Raw genomic sequence first — 14,934 nt, forward strand, 5'->3', positions numbered from 1 at the left:
CTACCATGCACTCGTCACAGGGGCAGAATCTCCTATACGCAGAAGTGCTAACTTACACAAAGTGACAAGTCTCAATGTGTCATATCTGAAAATTAAAAAAGCTTATCTTTTAGGAGATAAAGCAGGTATTTGTCCTCATTGTGCTTTCAGATGCCCCGTTATAACCAAGATGGTTTTGCACAATCAAAATAATGTTACAGTGCTAGAAGCTTCAATAGCACGTATACTAAAACTCGAATGATACAGAGATTAGCATGGCCCCTGCGCAAGGATGACACACAAATTCAGAGAAGCGTTTCATATTTTTTAAAATTTTGGGCATTAAAAAAATAATATTATGAATAGGATTCACAAAATATTTTTAAAGTTTACTGAAAGAAAATTTAAGATTACATCCAACTTGCAATTTTTTACTTGCCTTCTTGACTGCTTTAGGTATTAAAAAATAGAACTCTGCATGTGCTTCTATAGTTATTTGCTAGGTTGCTCTTTCTGGTAGATTTTCCTACCATTTCAAAGTAAAGATACACATCGTTCAACCCTGAACTCAGGTGGATTCAATTTTAACAATTTATTTTTGAGTTTTAAAAAATATGTGGTAGAAATTTTGATATAGTTAATGTAATTAATTATTTTCATTGGAAGAAGACAGACTATTTTCATGAATGATTAGTTCATGAAAGTATCCAACTATGTTGATAAGAAGAAAATAAAATGACAAAAATGCATGTTACAGTGCCCCCAAAGATGCTTGGAAAACTAGTAAGTCATGGCAGATGATGTATATATTCATGAAGCTTTAATTTCATGCAGTTATGCATTTCTCACAAATCACTTTTGTGATGTGTGAAGATTATGTGATCTTCACACTGAGAGATTTGTTTAGATAAAGCCATTTATGATTTCAGTTGTTAAACTACAATATTTTATAGCATTTATTCAGTGTATCCTGATTTCTTTAAGGTTTAAATGTGACCGTTTTTACTGAAAACTAAAAATTCTCTTCTGGTATAGAGGACCCTGTCAACTCCTGTTGTTAGAATTGCAACTGCCCTGAGATAGTCTTGAGTTTTAAGAACACATTTTACTTTCACTGTAGACTTCTCAAATTCAGTAACATGTCCTTCATTATAAAAGATCACTGCAACCCAGTCACTATTTTTTTGTGTGGGGGGTGCTTCACTCAGCTTGTAGGATCTTAGTCCCCCAGCAGGGGCTGAACCCATTCTCTTGGCAATGAAAGCATGGAACCCTAACCACCAGAGAATTCCCTCCACATGGTCCTTTAAATCTGTTGTAGGATTTTCCCCTCCTCCAGTCGTGATGATATATATTGACCCATCTTGTTCTTTTCTGATAACCATGATGAGCAATGACGATACGTTTTGCAGGCTAAAGCTAAAACTCAGCAAGAATAACCAGCCCCTCTAAGAATTAAGCCTGTTCTCAACAACGCTTTGGGGGTTATTGAGAGCGGCTAGGGGTGGGTGGGGGGTGCTAATATAGTGCATCCGTGTGTGCTCAGTCGTGTCCCACTCCTTGCGACCCCATATAGACATTGGATCAATTCATAATAATGGAGGGTTTTGGTGACTACGCCTCAAGTATCCACATTATAATCACAATAATAGTCATTAAGACCATAATACTCTCCACCATTACTGCACTCCAGCAATGCAAAAATCCAGATACAGCAAAATGGCCACATCACTGGACAGTTTTCACTCTGTCATGGCGACTTCCTGCAGAGTATAAATGTGATGTGAGGACTGAGCTGAATCCTATGCCTCTGCCAAATGAGTGTGGCACGAAAACACTATGTTAAGGCCACTGTGTGCTTCGTTACTCAGATTAACAGAAGACATGCTTATGAAATTAAAGCATGAAAATAGACACTATCCAGAATCTAGACAACACACAAAGGTAACTGCATAAAAAGGACATGGGACGGATTCCGGTCCAAATATTACCATGCTGTTATAAACGGGCTAAACCAGTGAGCAGCTTAGCCGAGAACAGTGACTCTGCACTCCAAAACCACTTAAGAGCTTTAAAAATGCTGATGCCCAATCCCCACACACAGAGAGAAAATTTTAATTGGCCCAGGGTGGAGTCCTGGGCATAGGATTTTTAGAATCTCCCCGACTCCTTTGGTGGACCACCACGAATGTGAAGCACTGGGCCCTGAACAAAGAGGCCCCAGGGAAAGTCAGACTTCTTTGGGCAAGATATTCCAGTAGGGGGCGCTCAGCGGATTCCCTGTTTCTTAACGTCCATCTGTGTCCCAAGTGTTAACCGATTTTCAGAGAGGCCTTTCTAGCATAGATACTACTCTACTTGTTTTCAAAGTTTTAAAAAATTTTCTAAAAGTAACGGGAATTCCCTGATGGTGCAGTAGTTGGGACTCCACTGCAGGGGCAGAGGCTCAATCCCTGAACGGGGAACTAACGTCTCGCAAACCCTGTAGCACGGCCGAAGAATAATAATAATGATAATAAAATCTACAGTATCTTCGGATTTCAGGTTGAATATGGCAGATTAGATATATCCATTTATCTCTACTCTGTCCACAAAACCCCACTAAATGACAGTAAAGGAATCAAAAGAAAAGATACGTTCTTATTGACTAAACAGGAGAACAGGTAACAGCAGCCAAGTGGGGACAAGGACTCTTTAATGCTTCAGAACCCTGGAAAGGCTCAGGAATTCTAAGCTATCTGTGAAGGTTGAGGAAAAATTGATATCCGAGTGGGCATCTAGCCTGTCTGCTACGGTTTAGAACAAAACGAAGAAAGAGCCGTGTAAGCATACTATGAGTTATAGAAGCAAACAGATGAAACCGCTAAGGATTTAAAATGGTTGTTTCTGGGAAGTGGGAACTGGGATGGGGAAAAGAAATCCTGGGTTTTGCTCTTCTGAGAGCCTTGTGTCACTTGGCCTTTAAAATTAAATTCTGTAAGCAATTATCCTTCAATTAAAAAGTAAATTTTTAAAATACATAAATTTATTTTTTAAAACAAATGAAAATATTAAGTATATACAAAGCGTATATATATATATATATTTTTAAGTTGTTTTTGAAACGCATTTGGGAGTAAAAGATATGCAAATACTGCAGATAAGAATGTAAAATCGTAAAATCTTTCCAGGTGACAGGTGGGTAATATGGATCAAAAATTTCAATGTGTGGAACATTTAGTCCAGCATTTTCACTCTTGGAATTTGTCTTGAGGAAGTAATTGGACAACCACTGCTTCGAGTATAAAATAGAAAAATTGGAAACTATCTACACGCCCTACACCAGAATTTTGATTTGAACAAGTGATGGCTCCTCCAAACAGTGAAATTATATGCAAATACTTTAAATGATGGATTGCACACGTCCCAGACGCTCACAAATTCTAAAATCCCGAAAACAACAAGAGTGCTGGGCATGTGAAACAGCGAAATGTTGATACAGTGCCGTTGAGTGTGCACCGGTACAGACTTTGGAGAAAAAGCAAAAGTTGGCACTACATAAATGAAAAGTTAAATATACACGTTGATCAGCAATTCTCATAGGGAGTCTAAAATGACTCCCATGAACTATACACTGCATGGAATTCTCCAGGCCAGAATACTGGAATGGGTAGCTGTTCTCTTCTCCACGGGATCTTCCCAACCCAGGAATCGAACCCAGGTCTCCTGCAGGGAAGGTGGATTTTTTTACCAGCTGAGCTACCAGTAGAGCCTGAGACGTTCTATGGATTTTTACAAATATTACATCCTAGGGTGGGAAGGGTGAGAACAGAATGAACACATCTACCCACATAGGTTTACTAACTACCTCCATAAGTTTGTGAACCAAGAAAACGAACCTATATGAATAATGCAAATATGAAAGTTGACTACCATTAAATCCAGTAGTAATAACCGTGGATTAGGGGGGGAAAAAATGGTGGCTCACATGGTAAACAATTCGCCTGCAATGCAGGAGACTCGGGTTCCATCTCTGGGTCGGGAAGAGTCCCTGGAGAAGGGAATGGAAACTCACTGCAGTATTCTGGCCTGGAGAATTCCACAGACAGAGGAGACTGGCAGGTTACAGTCCATAGGTTGGCTAACAGTCCCACAGGACTGAGTGACTGACACTACAGAAAACAAAGCACAGCCCAAAAGACAATTACACCTGCGACAGAAACGTGGGATCACCTAAAAAGAGTCCTCCTTTTCCCAGGTGGCTCTCTCTGTGAAAGTCGCTCAGTCGTGTCTGACCAGAGCCTGTCTGGCTCCTCTGTCCATGGGATTCCCCAGGCAAGAATACTACAGTGGGTAACCATTCCCTTCTCCAGGAGAACCTTCCCCAGGAACTGAGCCTGGGTCTACCATATTGAAAGCAGGCTCTCTAAAGTCATCAGGGTAACTCTAATCAGCAAAAGAAAAAAACAAAAAACAAAAAAAAACAACCTATCTGCCAATATCCGAGGCCCGGGTTCCATCCACCGGGAGACCTGGGTTCCATCCCTGGGTTGGGAAGACCCCAGCAAAAGGGGAAGGCTAACCATTCCGGTATTCTGGTCTGGAAAATTCCATGGACTGCATAGTACATGGGGTCACAAAAAGTCGGACACGACTAAGCGACTTTCAACTCACCAAAGACCAGACCCGCAATCTAAAATGGTAAACACAGAAAGCTTCAAGAATCTAAAAAATCGCCCGAAATCACTTATTTTCCAAGTTCTACTTTTCTACACAAGAATATCAGTCTTGTTTAAGCTCATAAGACCTCCAAAAACCGTTGGCTAATGTAAAATTTCTTTCTTTCTTGGTCCTACTTGACTTAGTCTGCACGGCAATACTAGACTTTAAGCTCAAGCAGCAGCAAGAAATGGAGGACGGATACCGGACCGTGCCTGGGCACGTACTGATGAGGGGAAAAGCGAAAGTGAAAGTGAAGTCACTCAGTCGTGTCCGACTCTGCGACCCCGTGGACTGTAGCCTACTAAGCTCCTCCGTCCATGGGATTCTTCAGGCAAGAATACTGGAGTGGGTTGCCATTTCCTTCTCCAGGGGATCTTCCCAGCCCAGGGATCGAACCCGGGTTTCCCTACATTGGAGGCAGACGCTTTAACCTCTGAGCCACCAGGGAAGCCCACGAGGGGAAGCCCACGAGGGGAAGCTCACACCTAATACACTGAGGATGAGAAGCAAAAAAAGGGTAAGTCCCGGTGAAGAGGTTGTAAGCAGATCTCTTCACATTAGTGGACGAAGGCTCATTCTTTGAAATAGTATGTTTAAAGGAAATCTATGATACATTCAAATAATAAATTGAACATATTGCGTGCAGTGCATTCTGGCTATGCAAATAAACACTGAGCTCCTACCCCCGAGATTCGCGCCTTTGCCACCCCATCTCCCGCGAAGCCTGCCTCCAGTCCCTTGATGCCAGGCCCCTGACTCCATGTCTTCTCCTTGACGCTCTGCGTCTGATTTCTTTCAAATAAAGGATTTTCTCGATGGCTTAAGAAAATGATATGGGAGTGCTGCATTTGACACAGAGAAGGTTCACTATAATGTCAAATGAAACCGAGTGCCCTGAGTGCACAGTCGTGCCAAACTACTTGCGACCCCATGGACTGTAGCCCTCCAGGCTCCTCTGTCCATGGACTTCTCCAGGCAAGAATACTGCAGTGGGTAGCCATTCCCTGGTAGCCATACCCAAGTGGGTAGCTTCTCCAGGAGATTCTTCCCCAGGAGCGAGCCTCCGTTTCCCACATTGTAAGCAGACTCTCCCCTATCTAAGCCACCAGGGTGACTCTAATCACTAAAAAAAAAAAAAAAAAAAAAAAAGCTGTCTACCAATATAGGAGGAACTGGTTCCATCCCTGGGTCGTAAAAATTGCTCAGTTCCTTCACTCAGTCATCTCCACACAGCTCTCCTGGGGCTTGTTCAAATGCATGTCCACCGAGAAAGTGAGTGCCGTATAATGAGTCAACGTCGTCCCTTTCTCCTCCTGTCTTCAATCTTTCCCAGAATGAAAAAACAAAAAATCTCGAGGAAAACCCATTCAGCGTTATGAAAATGTTACTGACTAAAAATTAAGAATATGGTTTCCCCTAGATAAACACCTTAGAAGGCAATGGCACCCCACTCCAGTACTCTTGCCTGGAAAATCCCACGGACGGAGGAGCCTGGTAGGCTGCACTCCATGAAGTCGCTGAAGAGTCGGACACGACTGAGCGACTTCCCTCTGTATTGGAGAAGAAAACGGCAACCCACTCCAATATTCTTGCCTGGAGAATCCCAGGGACAGCGGTGCCTGGTGGGCTGCCGTCTATGGGGTCGCACAGAGTCAGACACGACTAAAGCGACTTACCGGCAGCAACAACAGATAAACACACAGAAAGCTGTTAACTACCGCAGCCGTAGAAAAATGGCCTCACTTTTCTAATTCTACTTTTTCACACAACTATGTTAGCTTTGTGGAATACCACAAGGCCTCCAAAGATTGGCAGAACATCCAATTACCCTTACTTAGACCTACCCGGTGGAATCCTCGGTAAAACACCAAGGACTCACGCCGGGCACAAGTAAGAGTGAGACTAAGTGTACCACAAAGCCCGTGAACATACTACTTAGGTAACGGTCACTCCTAACACAGTGAGGGTGAGGACAGTCAAGGGTAAGTCCGGGTCAAGAGTTTGCAGATCTTTTCACGGAAGTGGACAAAGGCTCATTCTTCGAAATACTACGTTTTAAATAAAATTATGATAATTGAAATAATAAATAGAAACTACATTGCGCGCAGTGCATGCTGGTTATGCAAATGAAGGCTGAGGCCCCACCCCCAAGCTTCACGCCTCTCCCCACCCCAGCTCCCGTGAAGCCAGCTTCCAGTCCCTTGTTCCCAGGCCCCTGACTCCATGTTTTCTCCTCCTCGACACTCTGGGGCTGATTTCTTTTGAATAAGGCTTTTCTTGATGGCTTAAGATAATGATTATATGGGTGCTGCATCTGGCAGAGAAGGTTCACTATAATGTCGAATGAAATACACTGCCGAACCTACTCAGTCGTGCTCAAACTATTTGCGACCCCATGGACTGTAGCCCTCCAGGCACCTCTGTCGGTGGACTTTTCCAGGCAACAATACTGCAGTGGGTAGCCATTCCCATCTTCAGGAGAAGCTTCTCCAAGATGGAATCTGGGTCTCCCACTTTGTAAGCGGACTCTTTACTGTGACACTAATCAGTATTTGGAGAGGCAATGGCACCCCGCTCCAGTACTCTTGCCTGGAAAGTCCAATGGATGGAGGACCCGGAAGGCTGCAGTCCATGGGGTTGCTGCGGGTCGGACACGACTCAGCGATTTCACTTTCACTTTTCACTTTTATGCATTGGAGAAGGAGATGGCAACCCACTCCTGTGTTCTTGCCTGGAGAATCCCAGAGACGGGGCATCCTGGTGGGCTTCCGTCTATGGGGTCGCACAGAGTCCGACACGACTGAAGTGACTCAGAAGCAGCAATCAATATTAAAAAAAAAGAAAGAAAGAAAGAAATATGACTGCCAAAATAGGAGGGCCAGGTTCCATCCCAGGGTCGTGAAAACTGTCCACTTCATTTGCTCAGTTCTGTCCGACTGGCTTTTCTGCTGCTGCTGCTGCTAAGTCGCTTCAGTCGTGTCCGACTCTGTGCAACCCATAGACGGAAGCCCACCAGGATGCCCCGTCCCTGGGATTCTCCAGGCAAGAACACTGGAGTGGGTTGCCATTTCCTTCTCCAATGCATGAAAGTGAAAAGTGAAAAGTCGCTCAGTCGTTTCCGACTCTTAGCAACCCCATGGACTACAGCCTACCAGGCTCCTCCATCCATTGAATTTTCCAGGCAAGAGTACTGGAGTGGGGTGCCATTGCCTTCTCCGACCGGCTTTCCTAACCGTCCCTAACTTCCGGAGCATGGGCAAACTCATGTCCACCGAGTCGGTGATGCTATCTAATCGTTTTTCCCAATGTTGTCCCTTTCTCCTTCTGTCTTGGATCTTTCCCGGCACTAGAAAAATCTCCTGGAAAACCCACTCACGATTATGAGAACCAAAGGCCAATCAATCTTACTGACCAATCAACCTGACCTGACCCTGAGAAATCTGTATGCAGGTCAATAAGCAACAGAACTGTACATTGAAAACCAGGCTGGTTCCAAATCGGGAAAGGAGAATGTCAAGTCTGCATATTGTCACCCTGCTTATTTAACTTATATGCAGAGTATATCATGTGAAATGTCACGCTGGATGAAGCACAAGCTGGAATGAAGATTTCTGGGAGAAACATCAATAACCTCAGACATGCAGGATAACACCACCCTTATGGCAGAAAGCAAAGAACTAAAGAGCCTCTTGATGAAAGTGAAAGAGGAGATGAAAGGGACATTGACTCATTATATAGCACCCACTGTCTCGGTGGTCATGTGTTTGAACAAGCCCCAGGAGAACTGTTTGGAGACGACTGAGCAAAGGAACTGGACAATTTCTATGACCCAGGGATGGAACTGGCTCCTCCTATATTGGTAGGCAAATTTTGTTTTAAATTACTGATTAGAGTCACCCTGGTGGCTTAGAGAGTGAAGAGTCCGCTTACAATATGGGTGACCCAGGTGCACTCCTTGGGAAGAATCTCCTGGACAAGCTACCCACTTGGGTATGGCTACCAGGGAATGGCTACCCACTGCAGTATTCTTGCCTGGAGAAGTCCACGGACAGAGGAGCCTGGAGGGCTACAGTCCATGGGGTCGCAAATAGTTTGAGCACGACTGAGTAGGTTCGGCAGTGTATTTCATTCGACATTATAGTGAACCTTCTCTGCCAGATGCAGCACCCATATAATCATTATCTTAAGCCATCAAGAAAAGCCTTATTCAAAAGAAATCAGCCCCAGAGTGTCGAGGAGGAGAAAACATGGAGTCAGGGGCCTGGGAACAACGGACTGGAAGCTGGCTTCAGGGGAGCGGGTATGGGGAGAGGCGTGAATCTCGGGGGCGGGGCCTCAGCGTTCATTTGCATAACGAACACGCACCGCACGCAATATGTTCAATTTATTATTTGAATTTATCGTAGATGTCCTTTAAACATAGTATTTCGAAGAATGAGGCTTCGTCCATTAACGTGAAAAGATCTGCTGCAACCTCTTCACTGGGACTGTTTTCTTTTTTCTTTCTCATCCTCAGTGTGTTAGGCGTGCGCTTCCTCCCAACCGTCCGTGCCGAGACCCAGTCCGGTATCCATGCTCCCTTGCTTGGTCCTGCTTGAGCTTAGTCTCCGGTACCACCGTGCAGACTAAGCCAAGTAGAACCAAGGAAGGGAATTTTATCTCACCACTCAATTTTTGGAGGTCTTGTAAGACTAAACAAGACCAATATTTTGGTGTCAAAAAGTAGAACTTGGCAAATAACCGGTTTCGGCCAACTATTTCAGACTTTGAAGCTTTCTGCGTTTATCATGTCGGGTTTGGTCGTGGAAGTCAGTTAGTCGTGTACGACTTATTTGCGACCCCATGTACTATGCCGTCCGTGGAATTTTCCAGCTAGTATAGTGGAGTGGTTAGCCTTCCCCTTTTCTGGGATCTTGCCAACCCAGGGGTCGAACCCGGGTCTTCTGCAATGCAGGCCACTTGTTTACCAGGTGAGCCACGGTTTTTTTTTTTTAGTGAAGTTTCATAGTTGCATTATTCATATAGCTTCGTTTTCTTTACTCATAAACTTAAGGGAGGTATTTGTAAAGTTATATAAGTAGTTGTGTTCGTTCACTTCTCCCCGCTCCCACCCCAGGATGTAATATTTGTAAAAATCCGTAGAAGGCCTCAGGCTTCCCTGGTAGCTCAGCTGGTAAAACAGCGACCTTCCATGCAGGAGACCTGTGTTCGAGTCTTGGGTATCAAAGATCTCCTGAAGAGAATAGCTACCCATTCCAGTATTCTGGCTTGGAGAATTCCATGCACTCTATAGTTCATGGGAGTCATTTTAGACTCCCTATGAGAATTGCTGATCAAAGTGTATATTTAACTTTTCATTTATGTAATGCGAATTTTTGCTTTTTCTCCAGTGTACCAGTGCACACTCAATGGCATTATATCAACATTTCCCGGTTTCACATGCCCAGCAACTCTTCGTGTTTTCAGAATTTTTGACCGTCTGAGACGTGTGCAATCCATCATTTAAAGTATTTGCATATAATTTCACTGTTTGGAGGAGCCATCACTTGTTCAAATCAAAATTCTGGTGTAGGGCGTGTAGATAGTTTCCAATTTTTCTGTTTTATAATCAAAGCAGTGGTTGTCCAATTACTTCCTCATGACAAATTCCTAGAGTGAAAATGCCAGACTAAATGTTCCACACATTGAAAATTTTGATCCATATTACCCACCTGTCACCTGGGAAGATTTTACAATTTTACATTCTTATCTACAGTATTTGCATACTTTGACTCCCAAATGCATTCCAAAAGCAGCTTTTTTAAAAAATGTAAGTTTTGTATATACTTAATATTATCTTTTTCTGTTGGTGTTGTTTTTAAATTTATTTTTAATTGAAGGATGATTCCTTTCAGAATTTAATTTTAAAGGCCAAATGACACAGGGCTCTCAGAAGAGCAAAACCCAGAAATGCTTTTTCCCATCCCAGATTCCACTTCACAGAAGCAACCATTTTACATCCTTAGCAGTTTCATCTGTTTGCTTCTATAACTCATAATATGCTTATACTGCTGTTTCTTCGTTTTGTTTAAAATGTAGCAGACAGGCTAGATGCCCACTCTGATATCAATTTTTCCTCAACTTTCAGAGATAGCTTAGAATTCCTGAGCTTTTCAGGGTTCTGAAGCATTAAAATGTCCTTGTCCCCACTTGGCTGCTGTTACCTGCTCTCCTAAGAACATATCTTTTCTTTTTATTCTTTTACTGTCATTTAGTGGGGTTTTGTGGACAGAGTGGAGATAAATGGATATATTTAATCTGCCATATTCAACCTGAAATCCGAAGATACTGTAGATTTTATTATTATTATTATATGGCCACGCTATAGGGTTTGGGAGAAGGCAATGGCACCCCACTCCAGTACTCCTGCCTGGAAAATCCCATGGATGGAGGAGCCTGGTGGGCTGCAGTCCATGGGGTTGCTGAGGGTCGGACACGACTGAGCGACTTCACTTTCACTTTTCACTTTCAGTCACTGGAGAAGGAAATGGCAACGCACTCCAGTGTTCTTGCCTGGAGAATCCCAGGGACGGGGGAGCCTGGTGGGCTGCCGTCTATGGGGTCGCACAGAGTTGGACATGACTGAAGTGACTTAGCATAGCATAGCATACCATAGCATAGGATTTGGGAGACCTTAGTTCCCCGTTCAGGGATTGATCCTCTGCCCCTGCAGTGGAGTTCCAACCACTGGACCGTCAGGGAATTCCCGTTACTTTTAGAAAATTTTTAAAAACTTTGAAAACAATCAGAGTAGTATCTATGTTAGAAAGGCCTCTCTGAAAATCGGTTAACACTTGGGACACAGATGGACGTCCAGAAACATGGAATCAGCTGAGCGCCCCCTACTGGAATATCTTGCCCAAAGAAGTCTGACTCTCCCTGGGGCCTCTTTGTTCAGGGCCCAGTGCTTCACAATCATGGCGGTCCACCAAAGGAGTCAGACAGTTTCTAAAAATCCTATGCCCAGGACTCCACCCTGGGCCAATTAAAATTTTCTCTCTGTGTGTGGGGATTGGGCATCAGCATGTTTAAAGCTCTTGAGTGGTTCTAGAGTGCAGAGTCACTGTTCTCTGCTAAGCAACTCACTGGTTTAGCCCGTTTATAACAGCATGGTAATATTTGGACCGGAATCCGTCCCGTGTCCTTGTTATGCAGTTACTTTTGTGTGTTGTCTAGATTCTGGATAGTGTCTATTTTCATGCTTTAATTTCATAAGCATGTCTTCTGTTAATCTGAGTAACGAAGCACACAGCGGCCTTAACATAGTATTTTCGTGCCACACTCATTTGGCAGAGGCATAGGATTCAGCTCAGTCCTCACATCACATTTATACTCTGCAGGAAGTCGCCATGACAGTGAAAACTGTCCAGTGATGTGGCCATTTTGCTGTATCTGGATTTTTGCATTGCTGGAGTGCAGTAATGGTGGAGAATATTATGGTCTTAATGACTATTATTGTGATTATAACGTGGATACTTGAGGCGTAGTCACCAAAACCCTCCATTATTATGAATTGATCCAATGTCTATATGGGGTCGCAAAGAGTGGACACGACTGAGCACACCCGGACGCACTATATTAGCCTGCCGTCCACCCCAGCCCCTCCGCAAAGCGTTATTGAGAACAGGCTTAATTCTTAGAGGGGCTGGTTAGTCTTGTTGCGTTTTAGCTTTAGCCTGCAAAAATATAGTCATTACTCATCATGGTTATCAGAAAAGAACAAGATGGGTCAATATATATCATCACGACTGGAGGAGGGGAAAATCCTACAACAGATTTAAAGGACCATGTGGAGGGAATTCTCTGGTGGTTAGGGTTCCATGCTTTCACTTCCGAGACAGCGTGTTCAATCTCTGCTGGGGGACTAAGATCCTACAAGCTGAGTGAAGCGACCCCCAACCCCCCACGAAGATGGTGACTGGGTTGCAGTGATCTTTTATAATGAAGGACACGTTACTGAATTTGAGAAGTCTACAGTGAAAGTAAAATGTGTTCTTAAAACTCAAGACCATCTCAGGGCAGTTGCAATTCTAACAACAGGAGCTGACAGGGTCCTCTATACCAGAAGAGAATTTTTAGTTTTCAGGGAAAACGGTAACAGTTAAACCTTAAAGAAATCAGGATGGACTGAATAAATGCTATAAAATATTGTAGTTTAACAACTGAAATCATAAATGGCTTTATCTAAGCAAATCCCTCAGTGTGAGGATCACATAACCCAAGTGATTTGTGAGAAATGCATAACTGCATGAAATTAAAGCTTCATGAATATACATGTCATCTGCCATGACTTACTAGTTTTCCAAGCATCTTTGGGGGCACTGTAACATGCATTTTGTAATTTTATTTTCTTCTTATCAACATACTTGGATACTTTCATAAACTAATCATTCATTAAAATTGTCTTCTCCCAATGCAACTAATTGATTGTATTAACTATATCAAAATTTCTACATTTTTTTTAAAACTCAAAAATAATTTGTTAAAATTAATGCACCTAATTTCAGGGTTGAAAGATGTGTATCTTTACTTTAAAATGGTGGGAAAGTCTACCAGAAAGAGCAACCTACCAAATAATTCACACTATAGAAGCACATGCAGAGTCCTAAGGCAATGGCACCCCACTCCAGTACTTTTGCCTGGAAAATCCCATGGACGGAGGAGCCTGGTAGGCTGCAGTCCATGGGGTCACTAAGAGTCGGACATGACTAAGCGACTTCACTTTCACTTTTCACTTTCATGCATTGGAGAAGGAAATGGCAACCCACTCCAGTGTTCTTGCCTGGAGAATCCCAGGGACGGGGGAGCCTGGTGGGCTGCCGTCTATGGGTCGCAGAGTCGGACACGACTGAAGTGACTTAGCATAGCATAGCAAAGCAGTCAAGAAGGCAAATAAATAGTTGCAAGTTGGATGTAATCTTGTTTTCTTTCGGTAAACTTTAAAAATTTTCTGTGAATCGTATTCATAATATTATTATATTAATGCTCAAAATTGTAAAAAAATATGGAACGCTTCTCCGAATTTGTGTGTCATCCTTGCGCAGGGGCCATGCTAATCTCTGTATCATTCGAGTTTTAGTATATGTGCTATTGAAGCTTCTAGCACTGTAACATTCTTTTGATTGTGCAAAATCATCTTGGTTATAACGGGGCATCTGAAAGCACAATGAGGACAAATACCTACTTTATCTCCTAAAAGATAAGCTTTTTTAATTTTCAGATATGACACATTGAGACTTGTCACTTTGTGTAAGTTAGCACTTCTGCGTATAGGAGATTCTGCCCCTGTGACGAGTGCATGGTAGCAGCACACAACCTCCTGAGATTGGCAAGGTCAGCTGAGGCTTCGACTTATCTGCCATCAACTGCTGTAATCGCAAAATACATGGATATTGTTAATTCTTGTGTGATATTGACTCCATGCACCTAAAATAGGCTTTCAAGACAGTATGGTTTGATGCTCTATTTACCTTTTAAATGATTTTTGTTATTTAGGTTTATTTGCATAAACACATCATCCAGCCTTCAGGGTGGGCACATCAGCCCTTAGATGCCATTCCCTGGTAGCCATACCCAAGTGGGTAGCTTGTCCAGGAGATTCTTCCCAAGGAGTGCACCTGGGTCACCCATATTGTAAGCGGACTCTTCACTCTCTAAGCCACCAGGGTGACTCTAATCAGTAATTTAAAACAAAATTTGCCTACCAATATAGGAGGAGCCAGTTCCATCCCTGGGTCATAGAAATTGTCCAGTTCCTTTGCTCAGTCGTCTCCAAACAGTTCTCCTGGGGCTTGTTCAAACACATGACCACCGAGACAGTGGGTGCTATATAATGAGTCAATGTCCCTTTCATCTCCTCTTTCACTTTCATCAAGAGGCTCTTTAGTTCTTTGCTTTCTGCCATAAGGGTGGTGTTATCCTGCATGTCTGAGGTTATTGATGTTTCTCCCAGAAATCTTCATTCCAGCTTGTGCTTCATCCAGCGTGACATTTCACATGATATACTCTGCATATAAGTTAAATAAGCAGGGTGACAATATGCAGACTTGACATTCTCCTTTCCCGATTTGGAACCAGCCTGGTTTTCAATGTACAGTTCTGTTGCTTATTGACCTGCATACAGATTTCTCAGGGTCAGGTCAGGTTGATTGGTCAGTAAGATTGATTGGCCTTTGGTTCTCATAATCGTGAGTGGGTTTTCCAGGAGATTTTTCT

At 43.2% G+C, this 14,934-nt stretch overlaps 1 long non-coding RNA gene and 2 other non-coding genes across 3 annotated transcripts in view; 1 reads left to right on the top strand and 2 right to left on the bottom strand.

Moving 5' to 3' along the window:
* The window catches only part of LOC123331933, a 45,390-nt gene that overhangs the window by 5,971 nt on the left and 24,485 nt on the right, over positions 1–14,934 (bottom strand). The gene's annotated exons all lie outside the window — the stretch shown is intronic.
* LOC112582374 lies at positions 200–307 on the top strand. The gene has a single exon (XR_003106913.1). It is a non-coding gene; the product is annotated as a U6 spliceosomal RNA (small nuclear RNA).
* On the bottom strand, positions 13,718–13,825 carry LOC112582470. Its single transcript, XR_003106999.3, has one exon. It is a non-coding gene; the product is annotated as a U6 spliceosomal RNA (small nuclear RNA).

Source organism: Bubalus bubalis, chromosome X (genome assembly GCF_019923935.1).
Source record: "Bubalus bubalis isolate 160015118507 breed Murrah chromosome X, NDDB_SH_1, whole genome shotgun sequence".
Lineage (NCBI taxonomy): Eukaryota > Metazoa > Chordata > Mammalia > Artiodactyla > Bovidae > Bubalus > Bubalus bubalis.